We start from the raw sequence: 18,427 nt of genomic DNA on the forward strand, positions 1-18,427 counted from the left end.
TAGGACAGTATAATTTTTGGATAGAAGAAATTATTTGTCTGAGATTGGATCAAATGACAACAACGACTCTCTATAGAGGCCATGGATATGCGGAATTGAGAATAATGGAGTTAGTACTTAGCACCGATGTATTTAATTTTTATGTTATTTCATCAATCAGGGGAAGAATGCCTCAAAATTTGTATTCTAGTGATAACCATCTTCTGCATGTTAAGCTGCTAAATAATGATGAATATTACTATCACAATATGCATAATTTTATTTCAATCAAACATTATATTGTTTTAGTTTGGAAAATATTTATAGTTTATTATATTTCAATCAAACATTATATTGTAATTGATTTATTAATGTCCATCTATGCCATCTAAGTCTGCATATGTACATCTTGAGCATCAAATATTTGTATATTGTCGTTGATTCCAATGTCTTAAGAATGATAATGAGTTTGTTGATGTAAGTGTTGTAAAAAATGACTGGTCATAGGTAATTGTTGAAAATAATTGTTGAAATTTTATGATTTTATAAATTTTCAAGAATAATTGTTGAACTTTTTTTCTTCCAAATTTTTGTTGCCGATGAGATGAGTATTATTGCTGATTACTAGATTCGAACTTAGAAGTTAATTAGAAAATTTTGTTATATCCTTATCATGAGCTTGTTCTGAATAATAAAGTTTTTTTTTTATTACTTTTGCTTCTGATGCAGGTTTATTAGCGATTTCGTATGGTGTCGTCCTAGTTTCTCTTTCTTTGAATACACTACAAGATTTTTGTTTATTTGTGGCAGTTTTTTCTCTTATTTGTAGAGGTTTATAACCTCCACTAAATGGTTTGTGGGGGTTTCCAAAACCCTTAAAATTTGACGTGCCACGAGGTGTTTTGTAGGGGTTTTAAAAACCTCCACAATCTATTTAGTGGGGGGTTTTATGTGTGTTTAGTGGGGGTTTTATATTGAACTTTTGTGGCGGTTTGAAATCACTTTTGTGGCAGTTTAAAATCCCCCACAAATTGATTTTTTTAATTTAACAAAAATTAATTATTTTGTGAGATTTTCAAACCTCCACAAATCCTGTAATTATTTATTTATTTTTAGTTTCAAATCATTCATTAAGCTCATCTCATTTACATACTCTCAAATTAGAAATTTATTTTTTAATATCAAAATTTAAAAACTAAATCTTTTATGACACAATTCCTCAATATAAGACATAACTCTATATAACAAAAAGTTCTCAATGTCAATAGTTTCAAATATAATTACATATGATACTGTTTTACATAACTACAAGTGAATAGGGTGATCCTCGTCCCATTCAGGGTAGTGCCCTGCCATCCCAATAACACAACAAATGCACCATTGAAACTCTATGGAAAAATACAAAGGAAGCAAAACAGGGTGCGGTGCAAAAAAACAAGAACAAAATGAAAGCATTGAATGAATGAATGATCCCTCGAACCTTGTTAATAGATTCTTCCAAATTGAGAGTGTGCACAAGCCTTGCTGTGCTCTTCTCCATAATCAACTTGGCCACCCTTCAAATAATAGAACAATTCTCGGGCCCTGAAATAAAAATAAATAAATAAATAAATAAGTAATCAGAATTAGAAAAGAAATTTGTTGGAAAATCACACGCAAACTGATTAAGAGGAAAACACATGAATGAACATCAGACATAAATTATTAATTTTTTTTTCTCTTAAGCCTTAGAACCTCACCTATCATGGACGTTGGTTAAAGACCCCAAATTCGGAACCAGAACCCTTTCATCTTTCTTCTCTTCCCTAGCAAAGTATGACAAAGCACCTAATTTCTAAAAGAGAAAACAACAATTATGTACAATAAGAAACCCAACAAAGAATTAAAATCAAATTAATTTATTAATTTATCATATTATTATTCATTGGAAGATAGAAAAGCTTAGCCCAACCCAGAAAAAGCTAAAAAAGTGTAAGAAAAAGCTAAAAAAGTGTAACTTTGAAGCAGGAAAAGAAAAGGAGATTGGTACTTGGAAAATCTTACCCCTTTGCCAAATCCAAAAATCCCATGAACAAGAACAATAGGAGGAAGATCATCACCATTGGTAGAAACAGCACTGTTTCCTTCATCAGCAAAAATTATTCTCTTCTCATTGACCTTATTGACGACATCAACAATCTTCTTAGTCTTTTAGTACATAATTTCATTGAGCGACTCAGATAAATCTCCAGCAACAGCTGAGCTGAAAATATAGAATCCATAAAACAAATGAACTAAAGAGCTTACAAACAGTTCCACCAGCTTCAGATACCCCATCCATAAACTCAACATTTTATCAAACACCTTGTCTACAACAAGAAGAAGGACGAACATCATCATCATCATCATCATCATCATCATCATCATCATCATCATCATCATCATCATCATCATCATCATCATCATCATTATTATTATTATTACATCGCAATGTTCAATACCAAGCTCTGGCCCTAAAAGCATAGTAAGATTATTTAACAACATAATCTCATATCATCTTGCCAATAACAAGCATATAGCAACACAAGGCAGTTAATATATATTTACTTGGTATTTTTTTATTATGTCAATAACTTTGCCGGCAAGCCAATAAACCAAGTGAATGCTCAAAACGAGTGTGTACAGCTCTAGGGTAAACCATATAAGTTAGACCTATATTACATTAAAATCAAAGATTCAAAGTTAGGGCTTAATTTTGATCTACTAAGTGCAGACTTCCTCACATATAACATGACAACATACATATGCTCTGTCATAAAACTATATACTAAATTTGATAAACATAGAGTTATTTCATGAATCCTATTTGACTACTTCATTCACATGTAGTAAGTTGACTCACTTAGCTGCTTCAAATCACAAAGTTTGCATAAATTTAAAACAAAAAAAAAGTTAAAAGAATTAAGAGAGTTAAGTAGTAGAAGTAGTATATAGTTTGACTATGCGCACTTGCCTCTGAAATTGTTCGGTGTTAACAAATTTCAATGTTGACTTTTGTTTCCTTTTTCAACACCTCGTCAATTCACCATCAATTTAAAAGTCACTGTAAAGAATAATCTAGCCTCAACTAGTAACAATACTGAATTTGCATAATTTAAAAAACAGCACAACATCACCATTAATCTATAGAAGACTCAATCCGAATCCAAATCCACATTAAGAGAAAAAGGTGGTAAGCGTTTTCATCTAAAGAACAAAGACTAACCTTTGAGGATTGTCGTCTGGTAGTTGTTGCAGTTTTTCCTGATTGAGAACCATTATGATTGAGAACCATGAAAAAGAAAACTTCTAGAAAATTAAAGTTATAATGCAGAGGCTGAAATTGTGACTTTTTAATTTTTCAATAAAATATATTCCATTGGAAAATAAACTAATATAGCAGAATTCCAATATTTTTTTGCGAAGATGAACATTCATCTAAAAAAGCCTAAGTCACATACATAGTAAAAAGTACTCATTGATTTTAAGCATATTCTATAAGTCAAACTTAAAAAATAGGAACATAGAATAAAAAAATATGAGAGCGTATTGCAATTCAGGTCTGTTCAGCTCATATGAGATTCAAACCAATATAAAAAATATCAATACTAATTGTATCGCTATCAAGTTACTGAATAATTGCAAAAGTAACAAGCCAAATTCAAAATCAAAGGAGTAATCAATCAAACTAAATAATGTGGAGGAAATCACAAAATTAACAAAAAAAAGCTTCCATAGGAATGCATAAAAGAATGCAGAAGGAAATCTCAAAAGTTACCGTGACGTGACCTCAAGAGACGCGGCGACAGAAGAGACGGGAAAAGAGATTGTTGAAGCACGTGGTGGCATTGGCGCTAGCGGCAAGGAGATGAATGGCGGTGGCCATGGCGGTGCCGATGGCGGCGGCGGCGAAGTCGACGAAGACTACAATTTAGGGTTTCGATCAATTGGTCTTGTTCACTCTCCCTCTCACTCAAAGCTACCCTTATTTTGCATCTTTGGTATAGGCTTTGAGTGTTTGGATGGGCCTTTGGGTGTGTCGTTGTTCTCATTTAGGATTTTTTTCATCTTACTCTCAATCTTAATTTTTATCTCCTTCGTGTTTAGCTCTTGCATATACACCCAACATCATCAGTCTCGTTCAATCTTTTTTTATTCTCGCGTTGCTTTGCTTTATTTCTGTGTAAAGTCATTTTTTTGCTTTTCTGTTCAATCTTTTTTGGGCCGCTTTTTTTGTTTTAGCTTGCCACTGCTTGTTTTGCATAGTCTCATTGTGCTTCTACTTTATTTTGCGTTGTCACCGCTACTGTTTTCTCGTTATTGAAGCTTGCATCTTTTTAGATCTATTTTTGAAACTCATGTTATTATTGAAGTTTATGTCTTTCAGATATGTTCTTCTTTCTTTTCTTTTACTACTAATAATAATAAAATTGACAATCGTAATAATATAAGGTGTATTGCAAATTAAAATAAAGCTAATAATTCACATTGATCATCAATAATTCATGATCAAAACAATAATAATAATAATAATAATAATAAATTTTCCCCCTTAGCTTAGCTTGTTCAACTAATTCCCAACCTGGCCTCCTAATTAATAATGACAATCCACCAAAGGTGGTGCAACAGAAAGCATCATGGTTTTCTATGTGGCCGAGAACTAAAACTGGGAATCCCGGTGGTGGTGGTGGTGGTCGTCAGCCGGTGCCGGAAGGTTAAGATCCAATTCCAGAAGATTCCACGGCGGCTTAACAACCTCCAGCGTTGGCTGAGGACTAGTAGTAGTGATGAAAATTGTCCTATGCCTCCTCATGTGACCACCAAGTGCTTGTCCAGATGTGAATTCTGAACCGCAAATTGAACACTCATGAATCTTGGGCTTGCCGTTATTGTTGAAATTTTATATTGAATTTAGTTTATCAATTTCAAGTTAGTAAATTTGTTGATTTAGTGTTGCAAATTGAGGTAGTACTTTGTTGATGTATTTTAATATTGTTGTTGCTTATTTAGCCAACCCTCTTGTTAAAATTATCTTGTCGATGTGTTTTAATGGAAGTTTAAAATAGAGATTATCTTGTATTTTATACTAATTCAGGATAAATATTTGTTAATTGATTATTTTGGTTTACCTATTCTTGAATGTTATTTACCTTCTCTTGAATTTTGTTTTGTATACAGAATAATCACAATTTTTTTTATCATTATTATTGTTTTGTATACAAGGAAAATTTATTATTATCATTATTATTGTTTTGATAATGAATTATCGATGATCAATGTGAATTATTAGCTTTCTTTTAATTTTCGGTACACCTTATATTATTACAATTGTCAATTTTATTATTATTATTAGTAAAAGAAAAGAAAGAAGAACAGATTTGAAAGACATAAACTTCAACAAGAACACGAGTTTCAAACACAGATCTAAAAAGATGCAAGCTTCAATAACAATAAAACAGTAGCGGTGACAATGCAAAACAAAGTAGAAGCACAATGAGAATATGCAAAACAAGCGGTAGCAAGCTAAAACAAAAAAAGCGGCACAAAAAAGATTGAACAGAAAAGCAAAAAAATGACTTTACACAGAAATAAAGCAGAGCAATGCGAGAATAAAAAAAGATTGAACGAGACTGATGATGTTGGGTGTATATGCAAGAGCTAAACACGAAGGAGATAAAAATTAAGACTGAGAAATGATTGAGAGTAAGATGCAATTAATGCAAAGTACTACTGTTTTTCTATTCAATTCAACTTATTCCGCTTCTAAGATATTCATTCGCACTTCAACATGAATGTGATGAACGTGACAGTCATCATCATTCCCTATGAACGCGTGCCTGACAACCACTTCCGTTCTACCTTAGATTGGATGATTATCTCTTAGATCTCTTAATCAGAATCTTCGTGGTATAAGCTAGATTGATGGCGGCATTCATGAGAATCCGGAAAGTCTAAACCTTGTCTGTGGTATTCCGAGTATGATTCTGGGATTGAATGACTGTGACGAACTTCAAACTTGCGAGTGCTGGGCGTAGTGACAGATGCAAAAGGAGGGTGAATCCTATTCCAGTATGATCGAGAACCTCAGATGATTAGCCGTGATGTGATAGAGCATTTGGACCATTTTCACAAGAGGATAGGATGCAGCCATTGACCATGGTGATGCCTTCTGACGATTACCCATGCAGTGACAGCGCATCGGACCATTTTCCAGAGAGGATCAAAAGTAGCTATTGCCAATGGTGATGTCCTTACATAAAGCCAGCCATAGAAAGGAGTAAGACTGATTGGATGAAGACAGCAGGAAAGCAGAGGTTCAGAGGAACGAAAGCATCTCTATGCGTTTATCTGAAATTCTCACCAATGATTTACATAAGTATTTCTATCCTTATTTTATTATTTATTTTCGAAAACTCCATAACTATTTTATATCCGCCTGACTGAGATCTACAAGGTAACCATAGCTTGCTTCATACCAACAATCTCCGTGGGATCGACCCTTACTCACGTAAGGTTTATTACTTGGACGACCCAGTGCACTTGCTGGTTAGTTGTATCGAAGTTGTGAATGAAAAATAATTTATTAAGATGTGCGTACAGAGTTTTTGGCGCCGTTGCCTGAGATCACAATTTCGTGCACCAGTAATCAACAACAATACTCATCTCATCGGCAACAAAAATTTAGAAGAAAAAAAGTTCAACAATTATTCTTGAAAACTTATAAAATCATAAAATTTCAACAAGAATTTTCAACAATTACTCATGACCAATCATTTTTTTACAGCACTAACATCAACAAACTCATTACCATTCTTAAGACATCGGAATCAAGGACGATATGCAAATATTTGATGCTCAATATGAACATATGTAAACTTAGATGGCATAGACAGACATTAATAAATCAATTACACCTCACAAGATCCGATAATGATGAACTATAAATATTTCCCAAACTACGACAATATAATGTTTGATTGAAATAAAATAATATATTTAATTTGTGTAAATATTCCTAATAGAGGTGTTTGAAAACGGTTTGCTGGAATCAAACCTTATCAAGGTACTCGTGTTTCATTTTAAACCAATAGTAGAGCGCATATTGTGATAGTAATATTCATCATTATTTAACAGCTTAATATGTAGAAGATACTTATGACTAGCATAAAAATTTTGAGACATTCTTCCCCTTACTAATGAAATAACATAAAAATTAAATACATCGGTGCTAAGTACCAACTCCATTATTCTCAATTCCGCATATCCATGGCCTCTATAGAGAGTCGTTGTTGTCATTTGCTCTAATCTCAGACAAATAATTTATTCTATCTAAAAATTATATTGTCCTACTCAGTACTCATCCTTTATGCCAGAGTTCTTGGAGTACCAACAGTGAGGGATTAAAAAGAAAAGAAAAGAAAAATTTAGTTGGAACATAAATCCACTTCTCGGCATTGCCGGTAAAACTATAAATATTTCCCAATAGTCAATGAAATAATAAGTAAAAGAAGGAAGAATCTTTTAATATAAACATATTATTGATATCAGAAAAACTAATATGTTAATGACACATTTGAATAGTACTAGTGTCTCTGTGTATATAATCCCAATATATATGTTTGCAAGAAATATAACTTATAATAAGAAGAAGCACAGAGAAAAAAATTCAACGCATTTTACTGTCCAAGTATACGTGATGATGAGCACAATACATAATTGAAATATTTATATATTTATAATCTGTTCTAGGTTGATAACTTGAAAACAGGTTTCTTTCCAGATTCAGGTTTCTTCATGAAATGTCCCAATATTCAGATTAGTAACAAATAAAAAAAATATTACATCAGTAATCTCAGAGTCAAATTATCAAACAGGTTGCATGCACGAGAAAAGAAAAAAAAGCAAGAAAAGAAACTTACCTGAAATACTCAATGGAGTGAGTAAGTGAGTGAGTGATGACACGAAGAGCGGGCACACCAGGCCCGTGGAAGCTGGCGATTTGCGAATCTAGGGAAGGCTTTGAGGCTTCCACAACAATGACACGAACAGTAAGGGGTTTGAGGCTTCGAGACAAGCTCCATGAACGACCCAACAGACGACAATGACGGACGGTGACCAAAGCGCGGCTGATGCCCAGCTTCACGGGTTTGAGCAAGGTGACGTCGGATGGTGGGCTTCAAAGCTGGTGATTGACGAAAGAGGGGAGGAGGGTGCGTGGTTGGCTTGGAGAGAGGGTTTGACTGCTGGGTTATCTTCTTTTTTTTTTTCCCTAGGTTATTTAGAACTTTCAAGGGAATGTGGAATTTGGAAGGGGGGGACGTCGTTTTGGGTTTAGGGATTTAAAAAAAATAAAAAATGTGAATTTTCGAGGGAGAAACGATGCCGTTTTGGATAAAATTTAAAAAAAATAATGAAAAAACCGTCTCTTTAGGCGACCCCTAATAACCGTGATTATAGGCTCTATGGTCACCCTTTTTCAAAAAACTGTAACCATAGACCCTTTTAGGTCACCCCCAAAAACCGTGACCATAGACCCCTTTTTTATCATTTTAAAAAACTGTGATCATAGACTCTTTTAGGTCACCCCCAAAACCGTGACTATAGATCCTTTTAGGCTACTCCCAAAACTATGACCATAGACCCCTTTAGGTCACCCCCAAAAACCGTGAATATAGACCTTTTTAGGTCATTATTTTTTGAAAATCTGTGATCATAAATCATTTTTGGTCACCATAAATAACTGTGATTATAGACCCTTTAGGCCATCTCCCAAAACTATGACTATAGATCTGTTTAGACCATTTTTTTTAAAATATTGTGACCATAATTTTTTTTATTATGGTAAAAAATTATAATTATAAAGGTGGTCAAAAAAATCGTGGCCATAGACCTAAAATATTATAATGAGATCGGATTAAGGATCTAATTCTCATGGCTAACAAATAGAAAAATGTTGCCAATTATTATATATACATGTAATTGCTTGTAATAATTTCAAGTTGGTCATTTATCGGATTAGAATTGTGGCTGTAAATTAAAATGCCTAAGCATGTGGTTGATTTTTTATTTTATATATATATATATATATATAGAATTACAGTATAGTTGTGATTAAAACATACGAATTTATTAGCTGTTTGAATTAAACACAACATTGTTAACTTATTAGTCTGGCTGATATCTTATCGATCACTATAATTTAATTAGAAAATATTTCATTGACCAAAAACAAAAAGAAAAAAAAAAAGAAAGAAAGAAAGAAGAAGCAGCACGTATCATTAGTTCTCCAATTAAGCTTCGGCATTTCTTAAACATATATAGAAGCACTAAAGACAAAAATGTAGTTGAATTAAACAAGAAAATAAAATCTTCAGAATCTGATTAATTATAAAGCATTATAAATTATTACACTTGATTGTTGATCTGATTTTGTTCCTTCACAGAGATATAACTGAAATTATTTTGGAGCATTATTAATTGTTGACTTGTGTCCATATACGTCTAAGGTCAATACTCCATGCATATAGAGATAAGGTTGTGCAGTAGAGTAAATAAAAACATGAGGAGCATTTTGGATGTGACACGTGTTCTATATATTGAGTAATTTGTCCTTTTTTAACACTATCAATAATAAATAATAACCTTTAAATATACTACAAATTTAGCTATGAAAATAAAAAAAAAAAAAGGTAACAGTAGACAAGTTAATTAGAACAAAATTACAAAGAATTTAATTTTTATGCACCAATAATATATTAACAGATTTCAGAAGAGTATAACATAATATTTCAAACTAATTTACCTACAGTTATTATTCCAAAAGCAAAATAGATAAATGGACTGAATTAAAACGGAAAAAATAACTAGGAGTGTATAAATGATGATTGGATATCCAAATCCCCAGCTTTCTTTCTTTTTCTTCAATTGGGCTTTCTACATAAAATTTAAACAAAAAAGCGAGTTTATACGAAAATAGGAGTCAATAAAAACATCAATAGTTCTGGCGGAGCATGGATGCCCATATGAGTCCTTTATCTTCTTTTCTCCCCTAATGAATGAAGCAAATTACTTTGAAATTTTTGCAACAACTATTATATCAATAAAGGCCTTAAAAACTATAGTACAAGAGCATTTCTCTCTTGTTACACGTTAAGTCTCACGTAATCGTCGCACCATTGATAAGTCCAAAACACTATTGTTTGAATAACTTAGTAGTAATACGTTGTAGTTATAGTAATAAAGTCATATATATGCAAAAATAATATAATAAATGAGGAACGGATTCTCTCGAGTTGAAGAAAAAATTGATATTATCTAGTGTTTGATCTCAACCCTCGATAAAATTAATGATCTTAATTATAATTATAATAACCGTGTTACGTTACCTAGAAGTAATTTGTCAATATCTGCCAAAAGGTTATTAGGCTACTAGACAAAGCCCACTTGTTTAAAAAAACACATCCTAAATTAACCTAGTTAATCCTAATACCAATTTGTTACCCCTCTAACCCTACTGTAACCCTTTTTCACTTCTTCTCACAGTGGAGACACACCTCCACTCCCCATCTCCACTTGCAGCGCCGCATAGCACGCCGGATTGCTGTCTTCGCCGGTCACATTCGTCAACGGAGTCAACACCATCGGGAAACCAGTTGCCGCCACTAACAAGCACAGCCTCTCATCCACAAAAGTGACACCCGGCACGGCTGCATGTTGCTGTCGTGGAGATGCATCCACAGGTGAAACCTTCATCGTTGTATGTTTCCATTCCCCCTCCCCCGTTGCTGAACCTCCCTGCCTCGGAGACGCGTTGCTAACCTCCTTCCGACGTTGTTTCCATCCGCTTGAGGAACGCTGCCCAGCGCCGCCTCTGCTCAAACCCGCGACGTCGCACCGCCACCACCATCATTCTGCCAGGACACGTGCAGTCCACCACTGCCCTCACGATGCGCCGACGCTTTTTCCCATCTTTCGTCGCAGGCTGCTGCTGTTCCTTCACTCCATTGTTCTCCAACAGGTTAGTAGATGCTTAGGGTTTTATCTAATAGATTTCCTAATTCAACCGTGCTACGTTACCAAGAAGTAATCTGCCAATATCTGCCAAAAGGTTATTAGGCTGCTAGACAAAGCCCACTTGTTTAAAAAAACACATCCTAAATTAACCTAGTTAATCCTAATACCAATTTGTTACCCCTCTAACCCTACTGTAACCCTTTTTCATTTCTTCTCACAGTGGAGACACACCCCCACTCCCCATCTCCACTTGCAGCGCCACATAGCATGCCGGATTGCTATCTTCGCCGGTTGCATTCGTCAACGGAGTCAACACCGTCGGGAAACCAGTTGCCGCCACTAACAAGCACAGTCTCTCATCCGCAAAAGTGACACCCAGCACGGCTGCATGTTGCTGTCGTGGAGACGCATCCACAGGTGAAACCTTCATCGCTGTATGTTTTCATTCCCCCTCCCCCGTTGCTAAACCTCCCTGCCTCGGAGACGCGTTGCTAACCTCCTTCCGACGCTGTTTCCCTCCGCTTGAGGAACGCTGCGCAGCACCGCCTTTGCTCAAACCCGCGACGTCGCACTGCCACCACCATTATTCTGCCGGGACACGTGCAATCCACCACTGCCCTCATGACGCGCTGACGCTTTTTCCCATCTTTTGTCGCGGGCTGCTGCTGCTCCTTCACTCCATTGTTCTCCAACAGGTTAGTAGATGCTTAGGGTTTTATCTAATAGATGATTCTCTGCACTGTCCTAAGATTCATAAACTAGGATTAGTGGTTCAATTGAGGTGTTCTTAAATTTTTGCTGAATAACTGGATGTACCTGATTTTTAATGAAGTTTACATGTTTGACTTGCTAATTTGAACTGATTTTTTCATGGTATTGGTTCTGCCTGTGATGCTGATTAATTTCTTAAAGGTTATTGAAAGGTGCTTCATTCTCTACTGTTAGTGCATACTAAACCAAATTACTTTCCTTTAGTAATTTACTGGCATCCTTTGATCAAGCTAGTTATGTTGAGTTCTTCTTATTCAGAAACCTCTATGTGTTACTGTCTTCATGCAATAGACATTGATTTGTCTTCTTTTGGACCTTTTATTTAATGGATGTGTCCTCTTTTAAAACTTGCTTGAATGTGTCTTTAATTAATGTGTCTTTTGTTAGATGTGTTTTTAATAGAGGTGTCTTCTATTTCAATTTCATTTTTATGCACTTTTTCATGGTTCAGATTATACATAATGTTCTGAGTAACTAAATTTAATTGGTTTATCTCAATATTCCAAGTTTTTTATTTGATTAATAGATGTTGCTATTGAATGGTTTTATGTCTTGTTGTTGTTGTACCTTGTACTTAGTTGATGCTTCCATGGTGGTTTGAGAGTTTTTGAAAAAGGAGAACTTGAGACTTAGATTATTTTTTGTCAAATTAGTCTTGTTTTAAAATTTATTGATTTATAGGCTTTGAATGGTCTGAATTATGTAAAAGTATTTGAAGTTGCTCTTGGTATTGAGATTATATTCCTCTTGTTGAGTTTTTTTTAACTGTGCGTCTAGTTGAAATGTGATTAATGGATAAGCTAATTTTTCAAAACTACATGTGGGTGGTTGTTTTTTGAGCTGTAATTCTATTTTAATTTAGTATTAATTGGAGTCTTTTGTTGGATGTGTCTTTAATAGAGGTGTCTTTGTTTCCATGATTTAGATTTTACGTGAAGTTGTCAGTAACTGAATTTAATTAGTTTCGTTCAATGTTTCAAGTTTTTAGTTTGATTAATGGATGTTTCTATTGAATGATTTTATGTCTTATTGTTGTTGTATCTTGTACTTAGTTGATGCTTCCATGGTGGTTTGAGAGTTTTTGAAAAAGGAGAACTTGAGACTTAGATTATTTATTTGTCGAATTAGTCTTTGTTTAAAATTTATTGATTTATAGGCTTTGAATGGTCTGAATTATGTAGAAATGTTTGAAGTTGCTCTTGGTACGAACATTATGTTCCTCTTGTTGAGTTTTTTTACTGTGTAGTTGAAATGTGATTAATGGATAGACTAATTTTCCATAACTATATGTGGGTGGTTATTTTTTGAGCTATGATCCTATTTTAATTTAGTATTAGTTGGATTTTTGGCTTTTGTTAAACACTTGTTTAAAACTTATATGGATGTTTCTTTAAAATAAGTGTCTTCTATTTAAAACTTATAGAGATGTGCCTTCTGTTTAAAACTTGTTTGGATGTGTCTTTAATGTATATGTCTTTTATATATAGATGTGTCTTTAATGGATGTGTCTTCTGTTTAAAACTGGCTTGAATATGTCTTTAATAGATGTGTCTTCTGATTAGAACTTCGATGTTGCTTTTTGAGACTTGTGGACTTTCTTTTGTTTCAGGCCTAGATTTTTCTTCTTTGTTGGACTTATTAGTGTGTGTCTCTATTGAGACTCTTGTGAAATTTTTTACTGGTGTGGATGTATCTTCTCTGTTAGGACATTGGTGTGTCTTTTTTGTATTTGTTAAACACTTGTACCATTGCATTGCAACTTTGTCATCATTTTCCTTTTTCTTGTGTGTTTACAGGGGAAGTATTCTCAAGATCAATGCTTTGTGCGGCCATCTGGCACGGAGAATGTTGTTCGCGTGTATGCCGAGGTATCTTCACAAGAAGCAATAGATAGCGTAGCTAAATTATTGGCTAAACTTGTGGACCAATTCTTGGGTTGACGTGCCTCTTCTCTGCGTCCATCATATATATATAAGAGCTTGATTTTTCAAAATTTTGTAATCTTGAAGAGAAAAAAAATTCTTAAGAACTTTATTTTATAGAGCATTTTACCAATTGCTGAAATGACTCTAAATCAAATGATTATCCATTATCTTACATGAATATGTTAGATATGATTTTTCAATCCTTTGGATTTGGAAAAAAATTCTATTGCGATATATTAGAACCGACTTACTTTATCACATAGATTAGCAACATTAAGTTTATTATACAGTTTTAGTAGAAAGATTAATAGCCCATTCGCAATGCTTTACAAGTATCAATGTATCACACAAAAAAAATACTATAATAATATCAGTGTAACACGCACAAAAATATGTATGCTACAACAATTGTTAAAAAATCAGGTAAAAATCATTCATTCGCTCTAATAGCAGAATCGACCTCTCCATTTTGAGTGGCTGCTACATCATTTTTCTGAGAAAAATCACCACGCAAAGAGTAAATTAGTCAACTGTATACACAAAACAATTTGAAAGGAATAATGTGCATCAATGCATGTGCAGTGATGAATTGAAGCATAAATAATGCAAAATAATTAATTTAAGCACACAAATGTAATGTGAATCATATTGCTGTGGAGCCATATATGCATATTCCATCAAGCTAATTAAGCAACTAGCAAGGCTTAAGCTGATAATCATCCACTGATTCACATAAAAAATCTACTACTATACTGCAGAAAATAAAAAAAATGCACAAGATTATCACTATTGCTACCTACTAAGACAAAAATTAGAACAAATTTGAAAGGAAACATGCAACTTGCATAAAAGAATTCCACCAAAAACACACCATATATCATAGTTGAAAGATCCGATTTGCATTAAAAAATAATCCACACCAAATATACTACTAAACCACCATTTACCAACATTTTCTCTAGTAAGCCATGGTACATTCATCAAATCTAGAATTTTCTAAGGACCAACTTCTGTGAAACAAAGACAAGTCTTATTAACATAGTGAAAAAGTTTTAATTTGGTCAGCAATCACAATTTGTATTATTTGATTAAGAGATAGACTTAAATGGTACGAATGATAACTTGAATGATAACTTAAATGGCACAAATATATAAAATATGCTTGTTTTATTTGCAGTAAGAGTCACTTGTTTAAATACACAGCAGCAACAAGAAATTGTAACTATTCTAAAACAGAAAAGAAAAGGAAAGAAAACATAATCCTTTATCATATTAACAATTGGACCCCTAATAATATCAACAAACCATAGCAATGATATGATGAATAAAAGAAACAGTTAGTAGTTACCTTGGTAAGAGCACTTCTTGAGCATTTTTTCAAGGATCTTGAGCCATGTTGGATCATCATCAACAACCAGCACTCTCATACAAAGGCTATTTTCGGATGTCGTCTTCTTCTTCTTGTATGTTTTTTAGTCTGCAATTGTACAATAACAAAAAAAATTCAAAACCTTTAACAAAAAACATTCAAAACACAAAAAAAATATTCGAAACTTACGAAATAGAAACATTCAGAACATATAAAAAAGAAACATGCTATACCAATAGAGGAAGACACATCCGAAACCTCAAAAAATGAAAAATTCACAGCTTAAGGGAGTAAGATTACAAACATAATCAGTGCATTATAGAATGGAGTTTAAGCTAGAAATATTCATGTTTAAGCAACAACACTTACAGACTTTACTGACTAGTCAAGATTTTAATTTATCCACAAAATAAGTCATGACTTTTAACGAGTAAAAAAAATGGCTCTACTTCTTATTACTCCATAAACACACACAACAGACAAAAATTCCTAAATTGAAAAATCAGAATCCTACTTATGGGATAGACAATCATTGGAAATTTGGAATTGCCCTTATATTGGATTGGAACACCATCTTCTCTCTTTTTCTCAAATATTTAATATCAAATAAAATAATAAGAAAAGCAATTCTTCAATTCCATTGAGTTGGAATTTACCTGAAAAAAACACAGCTTTTCCATGGTTGAATTGACTGCAGTGAGCCACTTTAGTGCATGGAAGAGTTGGGACTGCAACCTGGCAAAATATTTCAAAATTCAAACACCATACACATGTGGATTCACATATAACACCAAAAAAAAAATTCCAAAAATGGGGAATAACATATTTGATCAACCAAAATTCAAACACCATACACATGCACTTGGACAAATCTGAAATTTGGAGAGAGAGATTGAACCATTGAGTGATTGTACCTGATTCAAATTAAAAAATAATGCACCAGCGTTGCTCTCTCGGGAGGCCTGGAGCAACGACCAAATAGAATGGCTAGCGGCAAGAGGAGATTGACGTGGAAGGGTCGGTGGTGCTGGCTCGCGGACTCTGGACGGTGCAACGGCACGGCGGGGAACCTCAAAAAATGAAAAATCTATAGCTTAAGGGAGTAAGATTACAAACATAATCAGTGCATTATAGGAGTTTAAGCTAGAAATATTCATGTTTAAGCACCGACACTCACAGGCTTTCCTTAGACAAATTTTGTTCTTCAGTAGGTGATACAAGTTAAAATCTTTACTGACTAGTCAAGATTTTAATTTATCCACAAAATAAGTCATGACTTTCAACGAGTAAAAAAAATGGCTCTACTTCTTATTACTCCATGAACACACACAACAAACCAAAATTCCTAAATTGAAAAATCATAATCCTACTTATGGGATAGACAATCATTGGAAATTTGAAATTGCCCTTACATTGGATTGGAACACCCTATTCTCTCTTTTCCTCAAATATTTAATATCAAATAAAATAATAAGAAAAGCAATTCTTCAATTCTAATGAGTTGGAATTTACCTGAAAAAACACATCTTTTCTATAGTTGAACTGATTGGTGCGTGAAAGAGTTGGGACTTGGGCCTGCAGCCTTGCAAAATATTTCAAAATTCAAACACCATACACATGTGGATTCACATATAACACCAACAAAAATTCTAAAAATAGTGAATAACATACTTGATCAACCAAAATTCAAATACCATACACATGGACGGGAGAGAGAGATTGAACTATTGAGTGACTGTACCTAACGGCGGTCTGCAACGGCGACAGGGGCTCGCGGACTCTGGACGGTGCAACAGCAAGGTGGGGATGCATCACAGCTGCGATGGAAGACGCGTGGCGGAGAGGCGACGAGTGGGAGCTCGGCTGCACGTGAGGTAGGGTGGCCGAAGGGACGCGATGATGGTGAAGCAGACACACGATGCCGGCTGTCTTCCCTGCGCGAACGGCGGATGAGGCGGCAGCAACAGAAGCAAAGAGGCTATGGTGGAGAAAGGACAGCATGAGAGTTTGGGAGAGAGATTAGGGTTTCTAAGTGAAAATGAAAATAAAAGGGTAAAAATATAAAAAATTATTGTTGTCAAAAGTTGGCAAATAACTTCTCGGCAACGTATACTTTTCCTAATTATAATTATGACTATCACTTTCTCAAATTTTACAAATTCTTCTTCTTTTACTATAAGAAACAGTATAATTATCAACACAAAAAATCAACGGTTAAATTTTTCGTCGATATTTTTCGACGGCTTATCGTCAATAAAATGAAAAAGGGATGATTAAAAATAAAATATTAAAATCGACGACAATGTCGTCTATTATTTTGACAATTTTTTAACCCTCACTACTATCGTCACATTACTGACAAAATAAGAGTCGAAAATTTTTTTCTTTAAAATCAACGGACCGGTTGTCTATTTTAATAATTAAAATATCGACAGTTTTTGTCGTCGATAAATTTAGATGATAGAAATCTTTTTCCTAAATTGAATGAACGGTATAAATTTATTATATAAAATAAACGGATAGAATGTTGATATTTATTTTAACTAAAATCGACAAAAATAGCCGTCGATTTTTATCAACAAAAAACTACTTCCGCATTTGCTTCTTGCGTCCCTGCTCGCTTCACTCATTTTCCCAAAATTTAACCCCAAATTTTCAGAGGATCAGAGTCTAGAGTGACGCTTCTTCTTCTCCTCCAGCGCCCGAGAGTAGAGACCAAAATGGAGTCACTGTCACGAAGAGAGGAAAAGAGCAGAGCTTCCTCTTCTCCAACTCCTGAGAAAACCCGCCGTCCTCCGCCTGAGAGCAGAGTTGCTCCTTCTTCTTCTTCTTCTTCTCCTCCGCCGAGCCCGCCACCGCGCCATCCTCTTCATGTAAGTTCCTCTCTCTCTCGCACACACTCTCTCTCTCTCACTCTATCACATTGTGATTTGTGAATCTGCATGTAAGTTCTTCTTCTTCCATAGACATGTCATTGCAACGTCTTTGTCGGTTGCAGTCGCTGTGAGCCCGTCGCCATAGCACGTCGTTGTCGCAGCTTCTTGTAAGTTCCTCTCTGTCTCTCTCTGATTATTATATTTATTTTTGTAATTTTTGTATCTACTATTTTCATCATGAAATTATGAATTTGTTGTTTGTTAAAACTAATTAGGATAATCAAATAGGAAACCACAGAAGAGAGAAAAGGAGAATTTGGTTCCTAATTAATTCTCACCGTTAACGATGGAAGTTTCAGGCGCCGTTCTAAGGAATGTCACATGCCCTTCCTTTTCTATGCACGTGAGTTCCCGTCGACTGTCGTGGTGGTGGTGGTGGTTGTGTGATGGTGCCGGTGAGGATGAGAGAAAAAGCG

The 18,427-nt window shown here is 34.4% G+C and overlaps 2 long non-coding RNA genes across 2 annotated transcripts; both read right to left on the reverse strand.

The window, feature by feature from the left end:
* On the reverse strand, positions 1,339-2,254 carry LOC110264558. The gene is made up of 3 exons (XR_002350733.1): positions 2,023-2,254; positions 1,719-1,813; positions 1,339-1,563 (listed from the first exon to the last, which is right to left on the reverse strand). It is a non-coding gene; the product is annotated as an uncharacterized LOC110264558 (long non-coding RNA).
* On the reverse strand, positions 17,838-18,189 carry LOC110264559. The gene is made up of 2 exons (XR_002350734.1): positions 17,998-18,189; positions 17,838-17,898 (listed from the first exon to the last, which is right to left on the reverse strand). It is a non-coding gene; the product is annotated as an uncharacterized LOC110264559 (long non-coding RNA).

The sequence above is a fragment of the Arachis ipaensis genome, chromosome B07, assembly GCF_000816755.2.
Source record: "Arachis ipaensis cultivar K30076 chromosome B07, Araip1.1, whole genome shotgun sequence".
NCBI lineage: Eukaryota > Viridiplantae > Streptophyta > Magnoliopsida > Fabales > Fabaceae > Arachis > Arachis ipaensis.